The sequence below is a fragment of the Loxodonta africana genome, chromosome 9 (genome assembly GCF_030014295.1).
Source record: "Loxodonta africana isolate mLoxAfr1 chromosome 9, mLoxAfr1.hap2, whole genome shotgun sequence".
Taxonomy (NCBI): Eukaryota; Metazoa; Chordata; class Mammalia; order Proboscidea; family Elephantidae; genus Loxodonta; species Loxodonta africana.
Genome location: NC_087350.1, coordinates 89,373,426 through 89,390,105, shown reverse-complemented (window position 1 = coordinate 89,390,105; position 16,680 = coordinate 89,373,426).

Below are 16,680 nucleotides of genomic sequence, written 5' to 3'. Positions count from 1 at the left end.
TTTTGCACAGCATCAGGCATGGCACTCTTGTGGTCTGCCTCAGTGCTTTAAACAACAGAAAGAAATTCGCCAGTGTTATTTGCCAGGAGAATTGGGATAGCTGACAAGAGAACCAGAGACTAAGGTAGTCTCATCTAAAGGCACTGTAACTTGGACCCTTAGCAAGATTCCAGTACCTTTGACAAGTGGGAAAGTCCGACCACTGTGTGCTCAATGAGTTTGGGCAGTTGTGCCTTTAAAGTAATTAATATAGAAGGACATGCGAAGACTGAGAAGAGGGTGGTATGTTATGGATGCTTCCAACTTGAAATACCCCCCACCAAAAAAAGAAAGGAAAATGAGAATCTCAAATAGACTTTTCTCTTGAAGGGGGAAATACCCAGCCTTTCCACTTTGTGATCAATGCCTACTACCAGAGTCAACAAATCAGTCATTAATTCCCAAATGCTTGTGTATGGCAAACTGAAAAGTCTTTTGAACCTGCTCAGCTCTTCCTGAGTGTCTGTAGGTAAGAAATAAAGGGAGTAACCTTTTCTGCTGTTAGACTGAAGGCAGCTGCTGATGAATTGGGAGCCTCCAAATACCACTCCTTTCCTTCCTTGTATAAAAAATAAACAAGGTTTTCCCATTCACATCATAATTAGGGCTAGAGACAAAAGTGAGGGTATCACTCATCTTGACCCACTTTTAGCCTCAGCTGCTGTACCTATTCAGGACCCTGTTTCCTCAAGATTCTGATTAGGTTTGACCCACTGCTCAATATTTATTTCCTCCTAAGAAGCTGCTTCACCATTTGGAAAGCCCCTTGGGTTGAGTAATTATTGAATTTTTAAATGGCTTCTGGCCAGCCTCAATTATGATATTGTTTCAGGGCCACTAATATGAAAGAGACCTGCCCTGGGTAGTTAACAGACCTAATGATGCTTTTCAGAGGCAAACATCTCTCTGAAAAGTTTACTGGAAAACTTTCAGTTAAATTTTCTCTAAATCTTATTGCCTAATGCTCATCAGTTTCTATAGAGATGAATGAATAACTTACTTCCTCCCTCCTTCCCTCCCTTTTTTCTTCTCTCCTTTCCTTTCTTTTTTCCTCTCCTCTTTCCTCTTTCTTTCTTTGTTACTTGATCCAAAGAGAATTTATGGCAGAAAAAAAAAAAAAAAAAAAAAATTTTTTTTTTTTTTAGTTAGGTAACTCAACTTTTCTACTCAATGTCCCAGAATAGCAACCCTTCTTTCTACTAAACCGAATTACACGTTTATTCCTTTTCCATCTCTTTTTCTTTTCCTGTGTTCTTCATCTGTTTCTTTCAGCAGATGCTAAACCAAGTTTTCATTTTAAGTTGCTCCTCATTGCTTCTCAAACTGCAGGCAGAGTCAGCACCAGAAGCCAACAGAAAAGCACACCTGCTAGAAAGAGAATCACCAGGCGGGGAAGGACCTCAAAAATCCTAAGCCCTCAACAAGCAGATGGGGCCCAAGCGCCCAAGTCACCAGTCTGAGTCTCGCAGATTGTTAGGAACAGAGCTGCTATTAGAACCCAGATCTCCTGGCTTCCAATTCAGGAATTTGTCTTGGTTTCGGAGGGGTTTTCACTGTTGCTGTTGGCCCGTGACTATGGCACTCTTAGGAAAAGGCCATTTTATAGTTCAGCGTTTTGCAAAGGCATATTTTACCTTGATGGGTGCTAAATGGAAATGCTTGGCTTGTACATGTGGCAATACCCTGAGCTCTCCCTACACTCCAGTGTAAGAAAAGCTGGCTCAGTTACAGAATGTTATTGTTAGGTACCAAGCCACTTCACAGCAACCCTATCTGTGTACAACAGAATGAAACACTGCCCTGTCCTGAGCCATCCTCACAATTGTTGTAATGCTTGAGCCCATTGTTGCAGCAACTGTGTCAATCCATCTCATTGAGGGTCTTCCTCTTTTTCACTGACCCTCTACCAAGCATGATGTCCTTCTCCAGGGACTGGTCCCTCCTGATGTCATGTCCAAAGTATGTGAGATGAAGCTTCACCATCATCGTTTCCAAGGAGCATCCTGCATGTACTTCTTTCAAGACAGATTTGTTCATTCTTCTGGTAGTCCATGGTATATTCAGTATTCTTCGCCAATACCATAATTCAAAGGTGTTAATTCTTCTTCGGTCTTCCTTATTCATTTTCCAGCCCTCACATGCATATGAAATGATTGAAAACACCACGGCTTGGGTCAGGGTCACCTTACTCCTCAAAGTGACATTTTTGCATTTTAACACTTTCAAGAGGTCTTTTGCAGCAGATTTACCCAATGCAATACATCATTTGATTTGACTGCTGTTTCCATGAACAATGATTGTAGATCCAAGCAAAATGAAATCCTTGACAACTTCTATCTTTTCTCTGTTTTCATGATGTCGCTTATTGGTCCAGTTGTGAGGATTTTTGTTTTCTTTATGTTGAGGTGTAATCAGCTTCAGGATACTGTTTTTTTTTTCCAGGCCCCTGGTCCTGTTATATTTCACATCTTTACCCGGAGTCAACCCATTACATTCCAACATACACCCAGAGTGAAAAGAGAAGGAGGAATAGGAGTAAACAGGAAAAAAGGAGGAAGTAATGGAGGAAGGGAAAGGAGAGAGGAAAGAAACAGGAAGGCATAAGAAAGGGAAGGAGGAAGGAATGCCAAAGATGAGCAGTGGTTCGTACAGGAATGATTAGATATGCCTTCTTTAAACTTTAATGCTTACATGCATGTCTGTTCATAAAGGAATCCAAGTTGCCCTCAAGTTGATTCCGATTCATAAGGACCCTACATGACAGAGTAAAATTGCCCCCATAGAATTGCCCCAAGGCTGTAATCTTTACAGAAGCAGATTGTCACATCTTTCTCCCTTAGAGCAGCTGGTGGGTTTCCAACAGCTGATCTTTAGGTTAGCAACCCAGAGCTTTAACCATTACACCACCAGCACTCTTCAAAGGAATCCAAGAGTGATTTCAAAGCAATCTTCTTTCCTCCTGTTCACTCCTGCCCCCACCTCCACCCTCTTCCAGGTTGGATGTTATTGAATCTTCGTGGTTGATGACCTAGGAGTCTAGCATAATCTTTCTTTAAATATTCCTTCCTTTTGTGAGCTTTGTTTGCCACCCTCCCTTTTATCCTAACTGTAGTTTCCCCATTCCTTGATTTATTTTTAGAAGACTACATCTACCAAAACACTCATTTCTTTTACATTTTCCCTTTTACCTTTTTCTTTTCCGTGACTTGCCTAGCATTTTTAGTAGGACAAAAATTGTTTACTTTTTCTTGGATACAACTTCTGCCCTGTATGGCTCAGATCTATGGACTCTTCACTCCTTGCCAGTTTTTATTCATTATTTCAGAAAACAGGAAGTCTATCACCAAAGAAGGAGGCTTACAACTTTATTGAGTACCTATTATGCACTAGCACATTTCACATCCATTATCCTCTCAACGATGTAGACCTGTGCTGGAAGTCCAATATGGTAGCCACTAGCCACATGTAGTTATTGAGCACTTGAAATGTGGCTAGTGTGCACTGAGATATATTGTAAGTGTAAAATACACACCAGGTTTCAAAGATTTAGTACAAAAAAAAAAAAGGAATGTAAAATATCTCAATTACTTTTTATGTTGATTATACTTTAGAATGATAATATTTTGGATATACTGGGTTAAATACAATGTTAAAATTAACTTTACCTGTTGCTTTTTACTTTTTAATTGTGGTTATTAAAAAATTTATTATTTACATATGTGGCTATGTATTTCTACTGGACAACACTGATATATTTATAGCTTTTATTTATGTCTTCATTTTGCAGATGAAGAGACTGGAATTTGAGTCATTTTCAGAAAGTTGAGTGATCTGCTCAATGTCACAAGGCCAGTAAGTGGCAAGACTGAAATCTAAAGTTAGGGTTTTTAGCTACAAGTCTATTTTTTTCTTTTCTATAAGTCAGGAAATAGTTCAAATGTGTTATCAGATCTAGTGCTTGATTCTACTCTAAAGCCCTTAGATATTTGGGCTGGGACACTTAAATGGGATAATGTAACAGATTGATTGCAAAAAAAATCCTTTATTCTCCACCCTATTCTATAACCACCTTATGGTGTATTAAAGATGTCTACAGAGTCTTTGTCACTCTCCCCTTTGAGTCTGGTTGACCTTGAGACTTGAGTTAACCAATAGAATATAGTAGAATGATGCCATGCCTGGAAGATGGGGCCCTCGCAGTAATGAGAACCAACCAGAGCCACATGGGATAGGGTAGGGTGACAGTGCCAAAAGGTGGGTTGACCAGGCAGCCTAAAGGACAGAGACACTCTCCACTAAGACATAAGAGGAGGGAAAGAGAGTGAGGCAGCAATACAGAAGGCAGAGAGAAGAGGTTGTAACAGCCATGCTTGTGCTTGCTGCCACTGGTTGATAGAAGAGTTACCTTGGGTAGGCCCCCATCATCACAGCACATTCAGGATGGTTCCATTTACAGCTTCTGCCAATGCCAATGGAATCACATATTTCCACTCAGGGGCTGAATTTGGCCCTGTGTAGAGCTTCAGCAAAACACACAGAGTCATTTTGGAACAACTGAAAGACTCAGCACATTCATTTGGTGTCAAACAAAGCCTGACTGTGTCACCCTCTCCCTCTGTGCCCTCCAAGGTCCTCAGTGAAATAGCCAGTGCTTTAGAAGAAGAAAGAAATTGTCATATCAGGGCAGGTCACCCCAGGTGTTTTGGATTCAATAAAAAGATTTCTGTGGCCTTAGTTTTTGTTATTATAAAAACAAAATTGAAGCAAATCAGATAATATAAAGAAGCATAGCAAAGAAACTTAAATTACCCATTATGGCCCCACTCAGAGATAACCAATGTCAAAATCTATAATTGAGATTTTATTAAAATAAAAAATGGGATCATATTGTATATTGAGTGGCTATTTACGAGCCAGTACTCTTTCAGTCATTATATCCTCATCTTTACCATATTGTTTGTAACAGCTATCTGTTGCCATAATAATGTTGCATAACTAAGTAACTTAAAACAACAACCAGTTATTATTTCTCATGAGCCTATGAGTCAGCTGGGCAGTTCTGCTGATTAGGGCCAGACTCAACTAATTTGGGATAGATTTGCTGGTGTTTGTGGTCACAGACACGTTTAGAGAAGGACTGGCTGGTCTTGAATGGCTTTGACTGAAACCACTCAGTTCTGCCTTGTGTGTTCTTTTATCTTCCAATGAGCTAGCCTCCATTACAGCAATGGCAGGGTTCTGAGAGAGCAGAGGTGCACAGGGCCTCTGCACAGCCTGGCTCAGAACTGGTACATCATCACTTCCACATCATCCTACTGGCCACAAAGCAAGTTACAAGGCCAGTACAGATTCGAGGGTTAATTAAGCTCTTGGCTGCAAGGCTGGTGGTTCAAGTTCACCCAGAGGTGTCTTGGAAGAAAGGCTTAGCAATTTACTTCCAAAAAATTAGCTGTTGAGATTCCTATGGAGTCCAATTCTACTCTGACACACAAGGGGTCCTCCTGAGTCTAAATAGATTCAACTGGTTTTGTTTTGGTTTTATTGATCAGAAGTGCTGCAAATTTACATTGCAAAGGGGAGTGTTTAGTTATCTATTGCTATGTAACAAATCATCCCAAAACTTAGTGGCTTAAAACAAAAATGATTTTATTATCTCTTACAGTTCTGTAGCCCACAAGGTAAGTACTTAATCCAAGTAGACCAAGTGGAGGGATTCTTTCCTGAGAATTTATACACAAACTCTGAGGACACAAAGTAGGAATGATATAAACTGGAGCTCTCTTCAGTCAAGTCCATACCATCCCCCTCTCACGGTTCCCAAATATGGGTAGACCTATCTATGAAAGAAAGAAACAGTGAGATAAGCACAGCTGACAGAGATACAAAGAGAAAGAGTTGATGACATTGCTTAAATTCCTGGATCCAGGAGTGCATGAGGCCCAGCCAGTGTCAACCCTGGAGTTCCCAGTTATAAAAGTCAAAAGACCCCTTTTTCTTAAGTTAGAGTGGCACTTCTATCACTTGCCACAGCAAGAATTCTAATCCAACAGACAACTGGTAGGCAGCCCAAGAAAGATCACAGCATCATTAAATAAAGAGTTGGAAAGACCTCCAGTCCATTTGCCTCAGCGTCTAGTGCAGTTCCGGAGCTTTTACAGAGGACAGAGAGCAGGGAACTAACATTTGCCCAGCACCTACCATGTGCTAGAACTGTGCTGGGCATGTTCACATACATCAGGTCACGTAATCCTCACAAAACAAAGATGCATTGCATTGGGCAAATCTGCTACAAAAGGCCTCTTTAAAGTGTTGAAAAGCAAAGACATCGCGTTGAAGACTAAGGTGCGCCTGATATAAGCCATGGCATTTTCAATTGTCTCCTATAAATGTGAAAGCTGGATGATGAATAAAGAAGCCTGAAGAACTGACGCCTTTGAATAGTGATGTTGGAGAAGAATATTGAATATGCCATGGACTGCCAAAAGAATGAACAGAACAGTCTTGGAAGAAGTTCGACCAGAATGCTACTCAGAAGCAAGGATGGAGAGACTACATCTCGCATACTGTGGATATGTTATCAGGAGGGATCTGTCCCTGGAGAAGGACATCATGCTTGGTAAAGTAGAGGGTCAGTGAAAAAGCGGAAGACCCTCAATGAGATGGATTGACACAGTGGCTGCAACAATGGGCTCAAGCATAAGGATTGTGAGGATGGCTTAGAACTGGGCAATGTTTTGTTCTGTTGTACATAGGGTCGCTATGAGTCAGAACTGACTCGATGGCAGCTAACAACAATACTCAACAATAACTGTGCATGGTAGATATTACTACTCCCTTGTAAAGACTGGGAAACTTGCCCAAGGTTCACACATAGCTTTTTTGGTGCTCTTAGTCACTATTTTGTGTCTCCTCACATCCATCAGCAGCCCTATGAGAACTAAGATTAGTGTTTAGGGAGTGGGCTTGGTGTAGTAGACGTCCTTGGTGCCCTGCATCACATCCTCTGGGAGCATCTCTGGTTTCGGTGCATTTATGGTCCCCAGTTTTCTGGATCTCAAGCACTCACCACGTATTCTTGTGCTATCTGCCTTAGGGCTTTCTTCACAGCTGTGGGAGCCTGCTCAGCCCAAGAGGAAGCACAGTGTCTGTGCAGGGGAGGCAGGATTAGGTAATGCCCTGAGTAACAAACAATAGGATCCTTCTACCCTTAAGGTGAACAATTCTGGGAGGCATTTTTTTACGATTCTTAGAGATCCAAGTAGGATTGAGCTTCAATTTTCTAAAGTGGCCAATTTTCAAATGTATTCTTATAATGGCTTTTTCTCCTCCTTTTTCCAGTTCATCTGCTCTCTCACTTGTGCATCTTGGCATCACCTCCCAAATAAAATAACTATACTCAAGTCCTTGTCTCAGGCTCTGATTTGGGGGGAACCCAGACCAAGATTCTTGGGTTTCTGGTAGACCAGAAATAAGGGCCATCTTGTATGCTGGCTAGCAGAGGAAAAGGTTATGGTTGTTGGATGTGATGGTTAAGGTGTGTTTCAACTTGGCTAGGCCATGATTCTTAGTGGTTTGGCAGTTATGACATTATGTTGTTGTTTGGCAGTTGTAAAACGATGTGATCACCTCCATGATGAGATTTTACATAATGTGATCACCTCCATGATGGGATCTGCTCTGAGTAGCCAATAATTTGAAGGAGGGTTTCTTGGGGGTGTGGCCTGTATCCAGTATAGATGGACTTTCTGGCAAGGTTCTTGGGCTTTTGTTTACTCTGGATCCTGCAGCTGGCTCCTGTTCATCTGACCTCCAGTTCTTGAGACTTGAGCTAGCAGCTTACCTGCCATCTTGCCTGCCAGTCTTGGGATTTGTCGATCTTTGCAGCCTGAGCTACGGCCCTGCTCTCTGACCTGCCAATCTTGAGTTCACTAGCTCTTGTGGTAAGTGAATAAGGAGAAGCCTCCTGCCTGATACACAAACTTGGGATATTTCAGCCTCTACAACTGTGTGAGCCATATCCTTGATGTAAATTTCTCTCCATATATATTTATACGCTTTACTGGTTTTGCTTCTCAAGAGGACCCAGCCTAAGACATTGGGTCTACTAGAAAATAAGCTCAGACGAACAGAGAGAAACACTGAAACAGAGAAAACAATTCCAAGTCAGGAATTCTGTTAATAAAACTTCCCTTAAGTAGAATTCTCTCTGAGAAAATACACCTAAAGTGCACATTTAAAATGCCTGGAAGTTGGGACTCCGACAGACATGGCTGTGGTAGCATGCTTGTCCATTTTCCCACTTTTGTCTGCTCTGTAATATTTCCTTAGACTCAGGCAGACATGGCTCTGCCAACATGCTTGTCCGCTTCCCATCTTTTGCCTTTCTGAATATATGCCAAATAAAACTTTCTTTTTGCTTTACTAAAAAAAAAAAAATGTGTGGAAGTAAATACATCAAAATATTAACTGTTTTTCTCTTCTGAATAAAACTTTAATAGTACTACTCTCCAAACCTCCTCACTTCTTGTGTTAACCATTAGTCTTGATCTGTCCCGTGGCACCACAGATAATGACCATCTTTTCTGGTCCTCGAATTAGGTTGAAGATACTTAGCTATCATTCTCTGCCTGGAAGGGAGCAAATAAGTGAAGAATATGGTGTGGGCTGTGGAGGCAGGCCATGCTTTATTCAACTACGTGACTTGATGTATCAGTTAGGATAAAACTAGGTTTTGCTACAGAAACAAACTACCCTTCAAACTCAGTGGCTTAAAGCTACAAAGGCTAATGTCTTGCTCATGTAATATGCACATCTTGGGTTGATGCAGGTGCGAAAGGGGGCTCTGCTTCAGTAGTCCCCACTGCAGGACTAGGCTGTCAGAGCAGTCACTACCTGGAATGTTGATGGTCACTGTGGCAGAGTGAAAAAGAGGCAAGGCTCACACTGGCTCTCTAACCTTCTGTCTGAAAGTGACACATGTCACTTGTTCACATTTCTTTGGCCAAAGTGAGTCATGTGGCCATGCCTGCGTTCAACACAAACAAATGTGCAATTCAACTTCCAGGTGGAAAAAGAGAAAACAAACAAAACAGAATACTTACAAAAAATGTCTACCACATTTGGACAATCATATAACCTATGCTTCAGTGTGCTCATCATGTACTGTGAAGATATCCACTTTACAAGATTGTTGTGAGGGTTAAATGAGAAACTACGTGTAAAGCACCTGGCACATAGCTGGCACTCAATAAGTGGTAGCTATTTTTACTTTTAGCATTATCATTTGTGTATCTGAAATATAATACTAAGTTTTACCAATCTTTTCCACACCTCCGGGATAAACAATAGCAAGTTCTTTAACCCCTTCCCATGGTTTACACTTTCTAGTTTTTAAAAATGATTCCAGCACTGTTTCTCTGAATTCCTTCAAGTTCTATCCCTTCTAAGGTACTTATTCTGACACAGTGCTTCCCACATAGAAAGGAGCTGACTACTGCTAAGGAGTGAGAAAGCCCTTTTAGTTTTTGAAGGAGAGCTCTACAGAATAATAGTGTCTATTATTTATAATGAGTTATTCTAGCACTGAGATAAAGTCAGCCTAAGTTTACTGTAACAATACGGGGCTCATTAGAAAGAACATAATATTATGCTTGAAAAACTAGGACTGGGCACCAACTTACTGGAATAGTATAGGCTTCGCTGGCCAAGTATGTTTTCACAGTTTCAGTGGAACCATTATCTTGTCAGAGAGCACGTGGTAAAACCTGTGGGGCTTCCTCTGACTTCATGAGAGCTAGTAGACTCTGGCTTTCCCTAGAGAAGGCAAGGGCCTGGTAGGGTCTGAGCAGGAGCCCGAGGCATAGGCTGTAGCCCCCCACACCTACCCCATCTTGGTTTTCAGTTTGAAAAGCTAGCATTTTGAGCATCTAGTCATGAGACTTCCTTATTATCGTTGGGTTGGGTTATTCCCTTCTTGTTCCCACACACACACAAAAGCCCGTTGCTGTCGACTCAAGTCCAACTCATAGAGACCCTATACGGCAGAATAGAACTGCCCCATAGGGCTTCCAAGGAGTGGCTAGTGGAGTCAAACTGCCGACCTTTTGGTTAGCAACCAAACGGCTAACCACAGCACCACCAGGGCTCCATTGACCCTTTATTATATAAAAACCAAACTCATTGCCATCGATTCCGACTCACAGTGACCCTACAGGACAGAGTAGAGCTGCCCCCATAAGGTTTCCAAGGAGTGGTTGGTGGATTTGAACTGTCGACCTTTTGGTTAGCAGCTGAACTCTTAACCACTGCACCATCAGGGCTCGAAGGTGCTCTTTATTCCCCCAGGCTTGGGACCAGGGATCCTTCTGTTTAGCAAGTGACTCAGCTCATGTGGATCGTAGGGTTGTTTACGTATTCAGGAACTGCTATTGCAAAAGTCTAAAGATGTTTATTTTACGTAGCTGAGTTGCTTGTGCAAAATGAATTCATTTGCTCAAGTTATTTTTAAAATGTGCTTTTTCTTAGCTCCTTACAGGAGCTCTAGTCTCCTTTTGTTTGTGTGGGTCTAGGCCAGAAAAAAAAAGCCGAGTCTATGGATGGAAGCCAGAGAAAATGTCTAGCCAAACTGGATCTAAGAAGGTTCTCAGTTTTGAACAGAAAAACATCTACTCATAGGATGCTGAATCAAGACACTGTATGGTGCTGCTTCCAGGGACTTCAAAGTTCTCGATGCTTCTAGAACTCGGCTGCAAATCAAAACTGTTCCTACAGCAGTTCTGGAGACATAAGCCCTCTGCCTCATTGGGTCAAATAGCCTGCAATGACTCATCAATCTAACTTGAAAACATTCTATTGCACAACAATTTAAAAAAAAAATAACTCTTTAGGACACAATTTTCATATTTTGGGGCATCGGAGACCCTTTTGAGAATCTGATGGAGGCTATGGATCCACCACTTAAAAAAACTTACATGTAAATTTTGCTTAAAATTTCAGTAGTATCATTGGGATAGCATCCAAGAATTGACAGAAGTCCACAAGTCCCCTTGCTTTAGAATTTGGGAAAACTTTAAACAGGATGTCAGTGGTATGTAATATTCATTCTTCTAGTACTTACTGCTTCATAGCAGGCACTATCCTGGAAGCTGGGGGACAAAATGATGTATAAGACAAGGACCCAGCCTTGTGCGAGCTCACAGTATAATGGGAGACACAAATAAACTCATAAAAGCAATGCGTAATAATGAGTTAGGTGCAATACCATAAGCACAGACAATAAAGAGAGCCCTGAGTATTCATGCTAATACTTATTTAATAAACATGTTGTTGTTGTTAGGTGCCGTTGAGTCGGTTCTGATTCATAGCGACCCTATGTACAACAGAACAAACTACTGTCTGGTCCTGCGCCATCCTTACAATCGTTGTTATGCTTGAGCTCATTGTTGCAGCCACTGTGTCAATCCACCCCGTTGAGGGTCTTCCTCTTTTCCGCTGACCCTGTACTCTGCCGAGCATGATGTCCTTCTCCAGGGACTGATCCCTCCTGACAACATGTCCAAAGTATGTAAGACGCAGTCTCACCATCCTTGTCTCTAAGGAGCATTCTGGCCGCACTTCTTCCAAGACAGATTTGTTCGTTCTTTTGGCAGTTCATGGTATATTCAATATTCTTCGCCAACACCACAATTCAAAGGTGTCAACTCTTCTTTGGTCTTCCTTATTCATTGTCCAGCTTTCACATGCATATGATGCAATTGAAAATACCATGGCTTGGGTCAGGCGCACCTTAGTCTTCAGGGTGACATCTTTGCTCTTCAACACTTTGAAGAGATCCTTTGCAGCAGATTTGCCCAGTGCAATGCATCTTTTGATTTCTTGACTGCTGCTTCCATGGCTGTTGATTATGGATCCAAGTAAAATGAAATCCTTGACAACTTCAATCTTTTCTCCGTTTATCATGATGTTGCTCATTGGTCCAGTTGTGACGATTTTTGTTTTCTTTATGTTGAGGTGTAATCCATACTGAAGGCTGTGGTCTTTGATCTTCATTAGTAAGTACTTCAAGTCCTCTTCACTTTCAGCAAGCATTAATAAACATATGCCAGGCAATTAGGCATAAGCTGGTGCACAGACATGGTGTGGGCCCTCATGAAGCTAAAGGTCTGGAATACTCTAAATCCAAAGCTGGGGTAGGGGTCTAGAAAAAGAGGACACCTACTTAAGATGAATCCTGATTGACAAAGTTCATCCAGGTGAAAGGCGTGAGTGTGGTCCAGGTAGTGGGAGCAGCATGTGCAAAGGCCCAGTGATGAGAGAGCGAGGTGAGTTGGAGGGACTAAAATAGCTCACTAAGGCCCTACCTGAGGGGATGAGTGGGAAAAGAAAAGGATGGAGAGATTTGCTGGGATCAAATCCCAGAAGACTTGTTTCACCATGGACTGCAGGTTTCTTCTTGAGACAAAGGTTGTCACTGAAGGTTTTTAAAACAAGGGAAGGAAGAGGTCCAAGTTTTATATTGGAAAGATCTCTCTGCCTCCTATGTGGAGATGAATTGAGTAGGGGATAGGAGGGTAGCTAAGGAGTAAAGTCATGGAGACCAAAAGGGAGGAAGCTGCTGGATTAATCTGGATGAGAGATGATAAGGAACTTAATAGTGGCAAAGGAAATGAACCAAAGTAGGCAGATATGAAACAGAATAAAGCCTCTAGAAATTACCTCATGTGCACTCTCTCCTGTGCCCTAGAATAAGACTTTAACCTAAGGCAATACTCTCTGCTACGTGCAGTGAGGTAGTGATGGGTTCAAGCTAATAAAATAATCTTGTGACTGAGGTGGTACCACCTAGAATCATGGCTGTAGAATTGGTGTGATTTAATAATCAGATATGGGAACTCCTCATTCAATTGCTTGACGATGATAATGGTGATGACAGCAACAACTGAATTTTATCACGTACTTACCCTGTGCCAGTTACCCTTTCAAGCATTCTACATGTTAGCCCATTTAATCTTGAAACAATTCTATGGTGTAGGTTTTATTATTATTTCTGTTGAATAGATGAGGATACTGAGGCAGCACAGAGAGGTTGAATATCTTGTCCACAGTCACACAGCTGGGAGGTAGAAAAGCAGGGATTTGAACCCTGGTGGCACAGTGATTAAGTGATACGGCTGCTAATCAAAAGGTTGGCAGTTTGAATCCAACAGCTGCTCCTTGGAAACCCTATGGGGCAGTTCTACTCTGTCCTACAGGGTTGCCATGGGTCAGAATCGATGGCAACAGGTTTGGCTTTTTTTTGTTTGTTTGTTTGGTCTGACCCCAGGACTCATGCTCCTAACAACTCTACTATATGCCTGCAATGACAAGCAGAAATATGGTCCTTCTCCAAAATATTCAGCATGTGCATTAAAGCTGACTTTTCCCATGTGTTCTGAACATCCTGAACAATCAAAATAAAGATTTCCACATCACTCACATCTCCAGAAACATCTTAGGAAAGGTACATGGAGCAAAAGGCTGGGCGTGAGTATTTTTGCAGATCCAGGATCCAAAGAACAGAAAAGCAGAAAAAACAAACAGTGGTGTTTTTAAACAATGAATGTTGTTTTCCTTTAGCCATAAGGGAGTTTTAAAACTTGACAAACCCATTCAGCTTTCAAAGCATTCCACATTCCCCACCCACAAGCAAATGCCAGAAGGTGCCAGTTTGAGCCAACTCTAAGCTCAGGAATGATTTTCTAAATACCGGATCAGGTTTCTTGAATGTCCATGCTCCAGAGACGGATACTTACCATTGTCCTAATTAGTCTGATGGAAATGCTTAGCAATTCACCAAGCAGTTAATTTAAAAAGACCATTTCAGCAAGAGACTAAATAGTGAGGCACGAATGCAGAAACAGAAAATGATAGGGTGTTACTACTTCAAAAAGATTGAAAAATCACTGCCTAAGGTCTTTGAAATTTTAGAGCCAGGCTGTGCACAGGCTCAATTTTAATGAAGGACTTTTCAGACACACACAAAAAAAGTTTCTGATTACACAAAGATGGCATTTATCCCAATTTGCAGGGAATGAATCTTCTCTGGAAAACACAAAGAAACGAGTGTTTCATATTATATCCATTTAACTAACATTTACTGGAAGCACGCCCTGTGCCAGGCACCATACTAGGCACTGGCATGCAAAAATGAAAGACATGAATCCTCCCCTCCAAACTAGAGGGGAAGGCAGACAAGCAAAGGGATAATGCATTACAAGCAACAAAAGAAACAGGTACCACACACACTTGTAGAAAGTGCGGTTAGAGATGAAGAGAGATTGCGTCACAAGGATTTTGGACTTAATTCTGTCACTGATGGAGAGTTATTTAAAGCAGAAGGGATAATCAGATTTAATTTTAGAAGAAGCATGATGTTATCAATGTGAAAAATTGTAGTGGGGAGAGACATTAAAGGCAGGGTGAGTTTCACTCTTTAGAAAAAAATCATTCCACAACACTGTGCTCTCTCTCTTTCCGCTCCCTGAACTCCTTCTTGCTTGTCCTCCAAACACACACAGATAATTTGGAAATTACCTAATCTTTCAAAAGTGCTATATAGTTTCCAAATATTTAAAGTTTTTCCACGTATCTGTTATTGGTTTCTAATTTAATTCCATTTGATCAGAGAGCATGCTTTGTATGACTTGAATCCTTTTAAATTTACTGTGACATATGACTCAGAACATGGTCTATCTTGCTGTTCCGTCTGCTCTAAGAAAGAATGCGTAAACTACTGTCGTTGGGTAGAGTGCTCTATAAAGGTCCACGTCAAGTTGGTTGATAGTGTCGTTCAAGCCTTCTATATCCTTACTGATTTTCTGTCTTCTTGTTCTATCAAACATTGTGAGAAGAGTATTTAAATCTCCGAGAATAATTATGGATTTGTCTTTCTTCTCGCAGTTTTCTCAAGTTTTTGTTCCATTTATTGTTGGTAGTTCAAATTCACTTAGAGGTGACTTGAATGAAAGGCCTTGCAATTTATTTCCGAAAGATCACAGCCATGGAAAATTTCAGAGCTCTACTCTGAAACACATGGGGTCACCATGAGTTGGAATTGACTAGATGGCAACTGGTTAGATTTAGGTTTTTGGTGTTTATGTAATATGTAGAAGTATGTGACCACAACTGCACAAAGATGAGGAGGGAGAAATGAAAGTGTACTATTGTAAGGTTCTTATACTACATGTCAAATGGTATACCACTTGAAGATAGACTGTAAGTTAAAGATGTGTATTATAACCCTAACAACAACAACAAAAAAGATCACTTGCACCACCCAGGGAGTCCCATTATAATCCTAAAGCAACTATGAGAATAACAAAGAAAGTTACAGCTAATAAGCCAACAAAAGAGATAAAATGGGATTGTAAAAAGATAATTAATGCAAGAGAAGCAGAAAATGAAGAAAAAATGAACAAAGAACAACGGAACATACAGAAAACAAATAGCAAGATGAGAGATTTAACCTAACCATATCAATAATCACATTAAATGTTAATGCTATAAATATCCCCAATTAAAAGGCAGTGATGGTCAGACTGGATAAAAAAGCAGGTATTAAGAACCAGTCTGGTACTGAGATAAACATCTTAATTTTTTTTAAAAAATCATGTGAGGTAGTTATTACCACCCCTCTGCCCATTTAAAATGTTTAAAACATGAGCCTCAGGGAGGTTAAGTAACTTCCCTAGGCAGCGTAACAGGGATTCACACTTGGGTACTGTAGAGTGTTAGCAGGCCCTCAATACTTGCTTCATTCCCCTCCCTTCAATTAATAACATGAGTACCTACTACATGGAGGCACTGTGCTAGGTGTTGGGCTACATGGCAGCCAGTGAAACTGCCTGGGCTGAAATCCAACTTTACCACTCAACAGCTGTGAGACCTTGGGCAATATACTTTACTTCTCTGAGCTTTAGTTTCCTCATCTATATAACGAATATAATAATACCCGCTTCACAGTATACTGTGATGACTGACTGAGAACGTCCAGTTGCTGGTGTGTGTTAATCGGGGTGGCTAACTGTTGTATAACTTTAACCTATACCCTGCAGATCACAGTAAAAATATTTGTTTGTACAATTGCTCATCCAAATCAAAATTGCATGCTAGGTAAGAACAGAATTCACTATCTTCCTGTCTAATCCCCAGCATTACAGAAATACACGAAAGAAGTAACAGTCTTGTATTTACTTTACAGCTTTATATGAAGTTTTGGTTTCATCTTTGAGACTTTTAGTGATACAACGGATCGATCTTCTTTTAAAGAATTCTTTCAACTGTTAGATACATTTTTTCCTGGAGTGAAAATATAAATCTTATGTCTTGTTTTATAAAGGGTTTAGATTCTTTTCACTTTTACTATGAACGACTATACTGGATACATGGAATGAATAACTTCAATTCGGGCCATATTAACATCATAACAGGAATTAAAAAAAAAAAGAATTTAGCTAAACATGATTTTCCTTATGAAATGTTAACACACACTTTAAAAAATCGAAATGCAACCCTGGGAGTTAGGCATAAAATTTTTTTCCCCCCTCAACATAAGATTCCAGTATCACAGAAAACTTTTAAACATTATTTTCTTTCAAAAGACAA